The sequence below is a fragment of the Cryptomeria japonica genome, chromosome 11 (assembly GCF_030272615.1).
Source record: "Cryptomeria japonica chromosome 11, Sugi_1.0, whole genome shotgun sequence".
NCBI classification, from domain to species: domain Eukaryota; kingdom Viridiplantae; phylum Streptophyta; class Pinopsida; order Cupressales; family Cupressaceae; genus Cryptomeria; species Cryptomeria japonica.
In genome coordinates, this window is record NC_081415.1 from 656369572 (window position 1) to 656383358 (window position 13787).

Consider the following 13787-nt stretch of genomic DNA (forward strand, 5'->3'; position numbering starts at 1 on the left):
AGAGAGATCAAAATAACAAATCATCAGAACCTTCATCAGCTTCTTATTTTTTCTAACTTGCTTGTTCACTGTGCAGGTATAAGACAGGTTTTCATTTTATGAAAATAAAGTATGTGGGGTAAAATGGGCTCCCACAAGGTTTGATCTCAGCATGTTAGTCATCACTCACAGGGTGACACTAATTAGCAATCAAACATGGAGTAAAATTGTATCCATGGTCCCATATGTTGTCATTCAACGACAGTATAAATTTCCATCCAATGACAACACATACAACAATGAATAAAATTGCACTCAATGATCAACAAGTGACTATGAGCCATCATATGAATGATATCATTAAAAAAATGAACAACCAAGTATGACTATCACAACAAGGTAAATACATTATCAGTGGAGGTAACTAGTTTCAATTATTCTCCAGATTATCCAAAACCAGTTCTATTGAGCAACATTTGAAAGGATCGTCAAAGAAACAAGTATAAATGCAATAATGCTCAACTTAGACATGGTAATGAAAGTGTAGTGTCCAAAGGTATAAATGATTATTACTCAAAAGTTATGGTTTTGTATAGTCTTGAGAATCCAATGCCCAACTACAATGAGAAAGAACCTATCAAATAACCAAGGAAAGCAATGAACATAAAGCATATTTAAGAGCAACCATTAAGGAAGATAACAATAAAAATGAATGCCACAATGATAAGTAAACAGGGTTTATGTTGACAATATGTTGGATTTGGTTAAGTTTTGTCATTGATGTCAATATTGTATCCTAGTTGGATATGGTTCTGCTATCTCAGTTGGACCTATCCCAATTAGACTTGGTGTTTATATTAGTTTTGGCTATGATTCTAATGTGGTATGATCAGACCCCTAGTTTTGGTTTGGATGATTATTCAAGAAGGTTATATACTTGTCATATTCAGTTGGTTCATGATTTGGTGCTCCGGAAGCTATTGCTTATGTTCCCGGTTGGTATTTCTCGGTAGCGGTTAGCTTTACCGGTTAGCGATATTTGATGATATGATTTGGTGATTTTGGTCCGGCTTATGGAAACGGTTTCTAATGTGTTTAAGGTCTTTCTTTATTGTGTTCTAATAGTTTGTTGGCTTCACATTGGTTGGCCTGCTAATATGGTGGTCCTATTTGGATCTGATTAGATATTATGTGTTATTGGACTAAGGGTTTCTACTAGTTGGTGAAATGTGTTGGAGATTGGTATTAGCGTGATTTTCGGTGGATATAATTGTTTGGGAATTTGTTCTAGGTGCATGCTATGTAATGTAAATCATAATATTGGTCTGTTAATATCATGTAATGTAATTTTTGTAATTATGGGTTTATGAGCTTAGGGTTTAGCCCACCTTATCATAAGGTTGATGATCTGTATTTATAGGTGATTTATTCATGTAATTTGGAGATCAATGGAAGATATGGTATCGATGGTTATGTCTACATTATCAGAGGAAGGTTTATGTGTGAACAAGTGATATATCATCCAACTAAAGGTTTTTGGTGTTGCAGGGTAGACATTTGTGCTTAATCAGAATTGTATCAAGCATTAGGAGATGCTACTTTCATAGTTCATTCTTTCTGTATTGTAGTCCAATACTTTTGTAAGTTAGTGAGACTTCTTTTTTGTAATGAGCAGTGAGCTCTAGGTTGTTAGCCCGATTGCAAGTGTAATCCCCATTGTAATCATTTCACATACTGTTGCAGAAGTATTATCTAATCATGGGTAGGGTTTCCCACCATGGGTTTTCCCTTTACCGGGTTTTCCACGTCAAAAATATTGGTGGTGTGTGTAATGGGGTTTCATTTTTTTATCTTTCATTATGTTGGTTTCCTTGTGCTCCAGTATTAAGGTTTTAATCTATAATAGTTATGATTGCTAATGGAAAACTGATTAACCCCCCTCTTGGTTTTCTTTGGGTTCCAGATCTGTCTAACAATTGGTATCAGAGCGAGGTACTCTCTGCATAAGCTTAACTGCTTTAGGAGATCTGATGGCATCAACATCTAGGTCTATATTTAATCCCTACCGGAAGGAGAGTCCTAGATTTGATGGTACAAATTACAAAATATGGAAGGAGCGAATGAAGATTCATCTGAGATGTCTTGGAGTTGAAGCTTGGGAGATAGTGGAGAAAGGGTATAAACCTCATTGATGAGCCAAAATAATGGCTCTATTTTGATAGATTTTTATCATAGAATTTTTTCTTAGGTCTTGTGTCTCGATAGTATTTGGGTTAGAAGACTTTCCTAGTTGATGCCTTTTTTAAGTATTTCTAGAATTGATTTATCATATACCTCAGGTTGTTACATGATGATTTCTAAATGGTTCATCTATGCAAATTATCTTAATCAATCTTAGAATGTGGTTTAATTTATGTTATGTTAACATTAGTAGATAAACATGCTTTTGTGCATGTTAACACCATGATGCAGGGTCAGCCAAGAAGAAAGAAAGTCTAAGTTGGCGGTTAAAAGGAACATCAACATGTTGATATGATGAAGACCTAGTCAAAGTGAAGCAGCACTGAAGAGGATCGTAACCAATTAATCACTTTCTAAGTAGAGCGGTTTGTGGGGCATTCATAATTTTTCTTAGTGGAGCTTAAATCTAGGAAGGAAATCGTGCTATATCTTCTCAGCTGCAGGACATATGTTGTTCTATTTTCCTGCACTGACTTCTTCTTTAGTATAATAAAAATGTTCGCCTATTTCGTTGGAATGTGGTTTGATCAGTTAGGAATCTGTTATAAGTTTCCTTATAAATAAAAAGGTCTCTACCTCCTCTCAGGAACAAAACGACCATAGAGTTTATAGTATCCATTTTTAGACTTATGTATTTTGCAGCCAATTTGGAATAAAGAAAACAATGTTATTTTGAGTCTATTAGTTGCAACCTAAGAATTTTAGATATACTCACTCAAGGGGGCCCACTTGGTGAGTGGTCCCTTTGTGTTTTTTAGTTAATTTTCATCTCACAGTAGTTGTTATTTTGGCATTTGACTGTTCCTGTGTTTGTTCCTGCAACCACAGTGAACAGAGTAGTTCCTATCCGCTAGCCAGAACCTTATCGTTTGGTATCAGTTGTTTAAGTTACTTTCAATTGTGAGTTTTGATTAAGTATTGGTTCATTATTTTTTTGCATATTTACTTTATAGAATTCTCTTTCCTGTAGTAGGATAGAATGGTTGCGATTTGAAATTAGTGCACATACTGTGCTGGCCCATTTCAAGTCCATGTCCCTGGTCGATAAAGTAAATGAGCCTTTTCTTCAAGAAAGCTAGTTGTTCAGTAAGGATGTCTGGTCCCTAAATTGATTTTTCATAACCTAGCTTCCATTCCAGTTGTGAGGACCAACATTTTTTGCATTGTTGCTGGGGATGGTGCCAAACTAAGAACTTATTGTAGCAATTAGTTTTAAGCTTTCCTAGTTAACTTTAAGAGTTAGTACTTAGAATTCCTTCATCAAATTTGTATGCATAGAAGAAGAAGAGGTTCATTAGGAAGATTTATTCCCTCACATTCCACTTGTGACATAAGATCAGATCAAGCACAAGAAGTAAATCCTTTTGCAGAAACTTTTGTGCAAGTCAAAAACCAAGGTGTTTTTGATTTGTTAAAGGGAGACCTTGACTTCATAAATGAACCTCTTGAGAAAAAAATCTTACCTTTGGTTCTTTATCAAGGACCAATAGTGGCAAATCCTCCACCTCTGCTTGCAAACCCAACATTTGAGTTTTCTATTCCTGACCAATATGATCATGAAAACTTGAAGAATATACCAGCCTCCTCTCTTCCAAAATTTTATGGCTTGGTCACAGAAGATCCAGATACCTTTCTATTTGAGTTTGACATCCTCTGTAGAAGTTATGACTATACCACCGATGCCCATAAACTCAAGTTATTCCCTGCTACTCTAAAAGAAGCTGCTCTTAGGTGGTTTATGAGTTTAGGTAGAGATGTAATCACAACTTGGGATGAGATGAAGGAAAACTTCTTGGAGAAGTACAAAGATTATTGCAGGGGAATGGATCGACATGGTGATGATATCTTCTGGATGACACAAAAGGAAGATGAGAGTCCTATAACTTGTTGATAGCTCCACTGTCTGACCTGATGGGATGGTTGAGGATATTGTTGTCACACTAGATTCTTGGGAATATCTAGCTGATTTTATAATACTCTCTCCGAAGGCAACACTGGGGGGATATCCAATCATTTTGAGAAGACCTTGGCTTGATATAGATGACACATAGATAGGTTGTAGATTAGATGACATGACCATTTCAGATGGTATCACTACTAAAAATCTTGCACTTTCTTCTCCAGCACAACCACAACTTGATCAAGAGCAAGTAGTATGGCTAGACATAGGAGAAGAAGCATGGGAATTTGATTCTATTCAACAGCTTATGATGTTGACTAGGGAACCATTCATAAAACTCCAAGAAGATGATAAGGTACTCTTTAACATCATAGGAAATCATTATGGAGTAGTTCAATAGTCATTTGGTATACCAACATGTCCTTTGCATACTCTCCTTTCGTCCACAAGTTCTTTGGATTCTCCTGCAGCCGCAGATATATTTCATACTTTACTGCCGCAGGAAGTCCAAACCTCTTGTTTATCTGAAATATCTAATGTTGAGTCCATCACACAAGTAGAAATTGCTTTAGGAAGGAATCTGAATATCAATAGTCAACTTACAGTAGACCAATTTTTTTCCTTAACAGAACTACTCAAGACCCATAAACAAGCCTTTGCATGAGATTATCATGACATGAAAGGATTAGATCCTACATTATGTACTCACGGGATTTATATAAAAGAAGACTGTAAACTAGTTAGACAACCTCAGCGAAGGATTAATCCGCCATTAAGGGAAATAGTCAAGGAAGAATAACAAAAGTTACTCAATGCAAGGTTCATTTACCCTATTTCAAACAGTCAATGGGTATCTCCTCTCATTTTAGTCCCTAAGAAAGGAGGTAAATGGAGAGTTTGTGTGGACTATAGGGATCTCAACACTGCTACTAAAAAAGATCATTTCTCACTTCCACTCATTGATCAAGTATTAGATTCTCTAGCAGGCAAGCAATACTTTTCATTTCTGGATGGGTTCAGTGGTTACAATCAAATTAGAATAGCTCCTAAAGATCAGGAAAAGACAACCTTCACTTTTCCTTGGGGAACATATGCCTATTCAGTTCTTCCTTTTGGTCTATGTAATGCTCCTGCAACCTTTCAAAGGGTTGTCCTCAGTATATTCTCATATATTTCCCATGCTTGTATGGAAATTTACATCGATGATTTCACTGCTTATGGGACCACCTTTGAGGAAGCATTAGAAAATCTTGCCAAAGTATTGCAATGGTGTGAGAATCATAATTTGTCCTTAAATAGTGAAAAATGCTTCATGATGATGCAAGAAGGAATAGTATTGGGGCATCATATTTCTCAGTCAAAAATTCAAGTTGATCTATCCAAAATTGAGGTAATACTTAATCTTCTTTCCCCTACAAAACAAAAGGATGTAAGAAGTTTTTTAGGCCATGCAGGATACTATAGGAGATTCATCAAGGACTTTAGTAAGATGGCAAGACCTCTGTATCCTCTCTTAACACAAAATGTTGTTTGAATGGATGCCAACATGTGAAGAGGCATTTTCTAAACTTAAGGGAGACTTAACCAAGGCTCCTATGCTTAAAGGACCTGATTGGTCTCTTCCTTTTCACATTCACACAGATGCATCAGATTTTATAATTGGAGCAATCTTGGGGAAAAAATAAGGAGTTTTGGAGAATGCAATTTATTATATCAGCAAAAATTTGCAAGGACCCGAGCTAAATTATACTGTCATTGAAAAGGAAATGTTAATAGTTATCTATGCCCTCGATAAGTTTAGACATTATATCACTGGTTATCAAATCTTTGTGCATACTGATCATGCAGCCATTAGATACCTTATGAATAAAAGTTCCATTTCAGGTAGGTTAGCACGATGGTTGTTGATAATGCAAGAATTTGACATCACTATCATTGATAAACCAGGTAAGGCAAATGTAGTGGTAGACTTTCTGTCCAGACTTCAAACTTAGGATAATCCTCAAGTCATCGATGATTCCTTTCTAGATGAGCATTTATTTTTAATTAATGTAAACATTCCATGGTATGCTGATATAGCTAATTATTTAGCAGCTAACAAAATCCCTCTTTATTCACCAAAAGAAAGAAGGTTGCTGGTGGAAAAGAGTTTCAATTTTTCATGGATAGCAGATTGCTTATTCTATATAGGGCCAAATCAAGTTATGCGGCGTTGTGTTTGAGAAGATGAAACTTATGATATCCTCCATGCCTACCATGATGAGCCTTGTTGAGGTCACTTTGCTACCAAGAGAACAACTCATAAGATACTGACTACAGGATATTATTGGCCGACTTTGCACAAGGATGAAGTTAAGTATACTAGGAAATGTGATAGATGTCAGCGAATGGGAAGATCAACTCAGTTTGATGAGATGCCTTTGCATCCACAAGTGCTTGTTACTCCATTTGACAAATGGGGGTTAGATTTTGTTGGGCCGATTGATCCATCCTCAAATGGTAGATCATACATTCTTGTGTGCACTGACTATGTCACAAAATGGGTAGAGGTCAAAGCATTCAAACATGTCAAGGATAATAAGGTAGCAAAATTTTTATATGAGGAGATGTTTACTCGATATGGAGTTCCTAGAGAAATTGTACCAGACCAAGGGTCACAATTCACTTCCACTTTGATCACTGCCCTGGTCAATGAATATAATATAAGGCATAGGAAATCCACTCCCTACCATCCTCAGGCAAATGGCCAAGCTGAAATCACCAATAGAGAACTTGAATCTATATTAACCAAGACAGTAACTCTTCATCGTAATGATTGGTCTAGCAGGATATTTGAAGCAGTATAGGCCTATAGAACCACATGGAAAACCACAATGGGGTTTACACCCTTTGAAATGGTGTATGGGACAAAAGCTATGATGTCTTTGGAATTTGAGCATAAAACACTGAGAATAGCCATAGCCTTGGATATGACCCTCTCTGTAGCACAACATGAAAGGCTACTACAACTTAATACTTTAGACGAAATCAGAAAGTCAGCTCTGTAGCACACAAAAATAATTCAGAATCAATGCATGAAATGACATGATAGATATATAAAAGACAAAGCATTCAAGCCGAGCGATTGGGCCCTTCTCTATGATTCAAGGTATAAGGACAAATTGGGAAAACTGCAAATGTGCTGGTTAGGGCCATATGAGGTAACTGAAACATTCTCTAATGGTACAGTGTGATTATCCATAATTGATCCTGTCAAATTCAAATTCTTGGTAAACAGTTATCGCCTTCGCCTCTATCATAAGCCTCTTTCCAAAGAGAAACTCCTATAGCAGTTCACTAATCCAAAAAATGTCGAGACTCCTGCAGCAATAAGCGGTGACTTTGTCGTTTCATCTTATTCCAAAATCTCTACTGCATACTTATAATAAATACTTCCATATTCAGTGGAAGTATATTTTTATGCAATAAATGTTACATTTCCACTTCCACTCATTCCCTTCCACTTTCATCATTCATTTCCACCTTGCTTGTCATACATAGAAGATCAACTTCCTATATAACAAATTTTATCCAACTGCAGCCCTTATGGCACGATAACAGGTATGCTCATGTGTATTTATTTTTGTTACATACATGCAATTAAACCATATTTTATAACATCATCATATTTGCATAGTGTCCTTTTCAGTCATCCTCTACATGTGTGGACACCTATTAAACCTTAGGTTGGGGGGGAAGTACGATGTGAATTATTCTCGCAGATAATTCTTATGTCATCTCAGATTGAGTTTAAATTTTTCAAATTTCTTGGTTTAATATGATATTATGTACTCTATTTCTTTTGTTTGCCTTGAGTTATTTTGGAAGTGCAGCTGGGTTCTGGCCAAGTAGAGCATATTTCTTTTAAAAGTTGCATAATTGGGTTCCACCATTTATGAGTTGATAGTTTCATTGTTACAATGGGTGGTCCACCTGTTTTTCATGAACCTACAATCCATGATATTCTTCTTCAAGACCAGGATTGTGAGCCAACATTTCGCAATAGTGGGTGGTTGGATTATTTTATGAAGCTAACTTAGTTTAATGAGGTTGTGAGGGAACTCACCCTTACATTTTCAGATGCAAAAGCCCAAGTGAAAGGATTGAGAGTTGTAGCGATGGAAGAATGGATTTCGGAAGTAACTGGGTTACCAAAAGACGGAGAAAAATACCCTGAATCAAAAGACACACAAAGTGCGAGAGCGGAGTTTACACGGTAGGGAGACCCACCTTTGGTAATAGATAAACAAGAGGCTAGACAAGAATCCCTTATGCCTGAATGGAGAGTAGTAGTGTTATATGTCATGAAGTATTTAACTTGTGAAGGAAGGTTCTCATATCTACATTCCCATCATTTCAAGCTTTTAAGTCATCTACGCCATGGAAGAAGGATGAATGTTCTGAATATATTGTACAATCTTCTTTCCATTAGTGCAACTGAAATGCAGAAAGGTAGGCCTCACTCTGTTTCTCATCATTGTTTAATTAAGTTGTTGATTGGAAATCCTTTGAGAGATTTCTCCTCGATGTCCTAGGATGAATTTGTGAAAATTAGAAGATTTAGGGTAGATAATGTGGGTCCAGCAGAACCGCTCCCATCTCAAGAGTGGGAAAACTTACAAAGACTTGGTCCTCCTATTGAACCCTCATCCTCTAGGGTATCGCCAAAACAAAATGTTCTTGCAGCAGAGGAACCCTCACAAGGAGAAGCCATGTCTGAAGCAGAAGAAGCCTCAATAGGGGTTCCTTTGCAAAGCCTAATAAGAACTAGGGTTGTTGTACGGATGGAAAAAGGCAAAGAGAAACAGATTGATATAGAAAAGAAGAAAGAAAAAGGAAAAAGTGAGGATTTAGCCTCTCTTGTTGCAAAGAAAAGAAAAGTTGCAAAAATGGTTTCTCCTGCAACCACTGAAATAGCTAAAGAAGTAAATTGAAGAACTAAGAACAAGAAGCCATCCTGCAGCCACCAAAGAAAAGTCTCGAAGAAGAAGCGGTAGGCTTCAGAAAAAGAGTAAAGATCAGAAGCAATCAGATGGGTTGAATGTCAGCATTCTGGTTGATTCTCTAGAACACAAGCCACACAGTCCTCACCAGGATGATGTTCCTCTATCATCACCTAAGGATCTCAGTATGGAAGAGGAAAAAGATGAGGAAGAAGAGTTGTAGAACCCTCATGACCAAGTACAGGAAGAAGTGGGCTTTAATGGGCTTAGTAGTTTGGCATCCGCTGCAGAGAATATTGTTGAAACAAGAAGCGAAGTTGGAAAATCGAAGCCTAAAGCACATATTCATAGACCACCATCTTCCCTTACCAGTCATGTAGTAGCACTTGCCTTTTACCAAGAATGGGAATTGGAAAAAATAGAAATGAAGAGGCTTATTGACCAACAAAAGAAGATCATTGAACAAAAAGATGAGAAGATTGCCCAGCTTAAAGTTAAGGTGGAAAGGGTAGCCACTATGGTACCACAACAAATGAAATGTAGAGCACCACCTTAAGTTTACTCTTTGTATTTGAAGGAACAACATATTTGTTTCAAAATGATGAGAATTGTTGGGGATCTAAGTCCCTCTTTACAAACACCTAAGGAATTTTATCATGTCTACCAAACATCTCCTACAACCATCAAGAATTTTCTTTGTGAATTTTATTTCCATAATTGCGTTGTTCCTGATGATGTTGATTGGAATCCTCTCCTTTATATTGGAGATATTCAGTTGAGAGCTCTCATGTCCTAGGTTTAAAATGAAATTACAAGGGGAAAGAAATTCAAGATACATAGGAAGGAAGAACTTGATCTCTCGCTTCCATTGAGGGCTAAGTCAAGAGATCCAAGAAGAATTTAGTATGACTGGTAGAAAATTGTATATTAGCCAGATTTCAGGAAAGACATTCTGCCCTTAAGAGAAGAAATATACAGGGAATATGAGAAAATGGTTACAAGAGAAGGACAGGTAGCAATAAGAAATTTAATCCAACGTTCGAATAGCCTGCCAGATGAATTGAAACATTTTGAGCCACACTCCTTATCGAGTTATCATGCAATGCTAAGGAGGGCACCCAAATATATACATTTAGGAAGATGAAAGGAAGACACTGGTTACCCCTTAGTTTCCAACTGCCAATTCTGCTATGGCCACTAATGGGATGCAGGAATAATGACCCACCATATAATCAATCCGTAGAACACTCCAGGTGGACATGATTGGAAAAGATGAAAGGATTCTACAAGGGTTTGTCTACAGGAGGGTTTAATGCCAGAATTCAAAACTTTTATGTTCCTGGAGGATCAACAAGAAGTTAGGCTGGGGGCAATGATGAGCCAAAATAATGGCTCTATTTTGATAGATTTTTGTTATAGAATTTATGCTTAGGTCTTGTGTCTCGATAGTATTTGGGTTAGAAAGATTTCCTAGTTGATGCCTTTTTAAGTATTTTTGGAACTGGTTTATCATATACGTCAGGTTGTTACATGATGATTTCTAAATGGTTCATCCATGCGAATTATCTAAATCAATCTTAGAATGTGGTTTAATTTATGTTATGTTAACATTAGTAGATACACATGCTTTTGTGCATGTTAACACCATGATGCAGGGTCAGCCAAGAAGAAAGAAAGTCTTAGTTGGCGGTTAAAAGGAACATCAACATGCCGTTACGATGAAGACCCAGTCAAAGTGAAGCAGCACTGAAGAGGATCATAACTACTTAATCACTTCCTAAGCAGATCGGTTTGTGAGGCATTCATAATTGTTCTTAGTGGAGCTTAAATCTAGGAAGTAAATCGTGCTATATCTTCTCAGCTGCAGGACAGATGTTGTTCTATTTTCCTGTGTTGACTTCTTCTTTAGTATAATAAATCTATTCACCTATTCTGTTGGAATGTGGGTTGATCAGCTAGGAATATGTTATAAGTTTCCTTATAAATAAATAGGTCTCTACCTCCTCTTGGGGATAGAATGACCATAGAGTTTATAGTAGCTAGCTTTAGACTTATGTATTTTGCAGCCAATTTGGAATTAATAAAACAATGTTATTTTGAGCCTTTCAGTTGCAATCTAAGAATTTTATATATACTCACTCAAGGGGCCCCACTTGGTGAGTATTCCCTTCGTGTTTTTTAGTTGATTTCCATCTCACAGTAGTTGTTATTTTGGCATTTGACTATTCCTGCAGCCACTGGAAACAGTTCCTGTGTTTGTTCCTGCAGCCACAATGGGCAGAGTAGTTCCTTTCCGCTAGCCAGAACCTTATCATTTGGTATTAGTTGCTTAAGTTACTTTCAGTTGTGATTTTTTATTATGTATTAGTTCATTATGTTTTTGCACATTTACTTTAGAGAATTCTCTTTCCTGTAGTAGGATAGAATGGTTGTGATTTGAGCTTAGTGCACATAGCATGCTGGCCCGTTTCAAGTCTATGTCCCTGGTCGATAAATTAAATGAGCCTTTGCTTCAGGAAAGCTAGTTGTTCAGTAAGGATTTCCAATCCCTGAATTGAGTTTTCATTACCTAGTTGTCATTCTAGTTGTGAGGACCAACACTCATGATCCTAATTCAGGAACACTGACACCTATTGATGAACAAAAAAGAGCTGAAAATGATGTCAAAGAAGGAAGCATTGCTAAGTGGCCTATTTGATGAAAAGTTATTGAATGTCATAGACTTGGAGAATGCAGAGCAGATCTAGAAAAAGATTGAAACTCTTTATGAAGGCAACCAAGCAGTAAAGATTGCAAAACTTGAAGGTTTCCAGGTGAGATACGAAACTTTGAAGATGGAAGAAGATGAGAAGATGAGTTCTTTCATGGATAGAGTGAATGAGATTGTCATGGGAATCAAATGTTATGACGGATCAGTTAGTGAGGATGGGGTTGTGTCAAAGATTTTGAGAGTTCTACCTTTGGCTTGCAAGATGAAGGCTACTGCGATTAATGAATTTTGGACAATGTCAAGTACCCCTATTACCAGAGATACATTACTTGGGAAATTGACTACTTTTGAGCTTGAGAAACTTCGAGATTAGAGTGCTACTAAAACATAGACTGCATTTAAAGCATCTACCTCTAGTAAGTAGAAGATAGATTGGAAGGAGTTATATGCTAAATATTTGGAAGACATTGAGATAGAAGATAGAGAACTTGAAGAGTTGGAAGCCCTAATTGCTAGAAGAATCCCTAAAGGACCAGTTGGAAGTAAGTATGAAGGAAAAGTACCTTTTAAATGTTTTTCATGCAATAAGATTGGTCATTTTTATTCTAGATGTCCTGAGAGAGCTGCTAGTGTTGGAAACCAATAACGCTGAGGGGGGGTGAATCAGGGTTATACGGGAATAGTAGATTTTAGCTTTAACAAAACATTCATACACCAACTGGTATATCGGTATAAACAAAATTGAAAGAAGTAAAGCAACCAATAAGCCAAACACATAAATGAGAATCATAACACATAGATTTATACATGGAAAAAATCAAAGAGGAAAAACCACGGTGGGATTTGTGACCCACAACATCAATCCATTGGCCATATGAAGAGATATTACATTATATGATGGGCCTGCACTTGCAGGAAAGTTTACAGCCTAGAACACATTGCTCGATCACAATAGGAGCCACACTGACTACATAAAATTCCAGACAACAAAAAAAAGAAGTGTGAACTACTAAGATAACATTTTCTATGCCATAATACAATTCTAGTTTAAGCTATGTTTGTTCCGGTTAGAAACCCTAAACCTGTTTACCAGGATAACCCTTACAATAAATTCCTCACATACATAATCTCGCTGATATATTTTGCATCACATTACATTTACATCATCATAATCACCTATCTCATGTCTATCTCCTTATATCACAAAATGGTCTAATCAAACTGCCCTATATACCCTATACAACTTTATGCCTTATGTCGGCTTACAAAGATATATACAATATCAGATTACATGTCGGCCAGATAACATAAATGTATAAACATTAAAACATGTTGTTGATATCGGATCCAAGATATGTGGGCCTCCAATACTGATAACCTTTACTATACCTTGCCGACCTGCATTGTCGGTGACCAAATAAATATTTTGACCTATCGGTGCTGGTGCTAGTGTAGAATCTGTGAAGTTCCTCCCAGTACACTATATCAAGCCAAAACACAAAATCATGTTGCCATCAATGACAACATAGTGAAACCAACGAATAGAGTGTCACTTTCCAACAACTAGGAATCAAGAAAGATTTATGAGGAATTATAATCCTAATCCAGAATATCAAAACAAACCTAGATTTAGAAGGAATAAAGATAAATCATGTTATTATGTTGGTGATGATGAATTTGGTATTACTGGTGATGATGATGATGAACGTGTAAGTGGATCCGATAATGGAGGCTCCGGTAAAGATTGGGTCTTTATTGTTATCAAGGATGATTCTCTGGACCCTGTTATTAAAGCAACTCATACTAAGGAGAAGGATTTAGCTGCTAAAATTGAAGAAAGGGATGAATGGGTTATAGACAGTGGATGCTCACATCACATGACCGGTGACAAGAGGAAGTTCTAACTCTGCAAGAATTTGATGGCAGACTAGTCAGATTTGGAGACAACGAGGCATGTAGGATCAAAGGCAAAGGA